The following is a 1168-nucleotide window of genomic DNA, read 5'->3' as shown; positions in this document are numbered from 1 at the left end:
TTCTCCATGAGACTGAGCACTAACTCGCCCTCTCATTTCTCCCACAGACAGCAGCGTGTGACCGACCAGCCCCACAGGAGCACTGCACGGACCCTCTGCACTGGGAAGACGGAAGAGAGCACTCACAGCACCGGAGCACCTAACTGGACCTTTCTCCCTATCACCCACCACACCAATAAATCCACCCTCCGGGGTATTGATTGAGATTTCCTTGTCGTGTGATTCTTCACCCCGTTACAATATATATATATAACAGCATCTTTGTGTCCTTCCATAATTTGTAGTTTATTCTCTTTTTTTTTTTACTTTAATAAAGTAAAATAAATGAACTAATTAACTAAATGAGTAAATCAACTAATTAATGCAGATTGTATTTTAAATGTAGAAGGTATACCATTTTTTGTTTTGTTTTTAAATGCAGATAATTATAATTATTACAGATTATTATTAATGCAAAAAAAAATCTTACTTTTTTTTATTAAAAAAAGGTTCTAAATAGTGTTATTAAACATAGTATACTTTATTTATGAATCATTTGTCAGATTTAGGTAACTTCTGACAAACATTTTGTCCTTAAACTATGTGAAAACATGCCAGTGATATTATTTTTATATTCTCACGAACTGGTTATTTTTGTTAAATAAAAGTAAAACTGGTTAAAACATTTTTGTTAATTTTTCCTTTCTCTTTGAAGTGTTACAAGCTCTTGGTGCATAAAGAAGATCTGTAAAGTTGCAAAGACTAAAGTCTCAAATCCAAAGAGATATTCTTTATAAAAGTTAAGAGTCAACCATCGCCTACCTAAAACGGCTCGTTCTAACACGCCCCCACATGTCTACGTCACGATGTGGGAAGATTTGCATAACGCAACCCAAATGTTCACGCAAAGAAAGAAGACGTAACTTTTATTCTCGCTGTAGTATTGTTACGCCATGCCGTGAAGACGCTGTGTTTTTCGTTGTGAAAGCGAAACTACTTTGTTTGGTCTTCCAAAAGAGGACGATATCCGCTTAGTCATGCCTAGCTGATCCATGCTGGTAGCTGGGGAAATACATCAACTTAATACAAAACAAATTTTATGGGGAACTGTTTCCTGATCCTGGTAGAGTAGACTACAATGCCGGCAGTTCTGACTCACAGACTGTAAGTACGTTTTTTATATTTAAAG

The 1168-nt window shown here is 36.0% G+C and overlaps 1 protein-coding gene across 2 annotated transcripts in view; it reads right to left on the bottom strand.

Moving 5' to 3' along the window:
* Positions 1 to 1168, bottom strand: part of LOC107757768 (leucine-rich repeat-containing protein 61-like) — a 5960-nt gene that overhangs the window by 3191 nt on the left and 1601 nt on the right. The window lies entirely within an intron of this gene.

The sequence above is a fragment of the Sinocyclocheilus rhinocerous genome, unplaced genomic scaffold, assembly GCF_001515625.1.
Source record: "Sinocyclocheilus rhinocerous isolate Xijiao unplaced genomic scaffold, SAMN03320098_v1.1 scaffold204, whole genome shotgun sequence".
NCBI lineage: Eukaryota > Metazoa > Chordata > Actinopteri > Cypriniformes > Cyprinidae > Sinocyclocheilus > Sinocyclocheilus rhinocerous.
The sequence above is the reverse complement of the archived record's forward strand: the minus strand, read 5'-3'. Positions and strand labels throughout refer to the sequence as shown.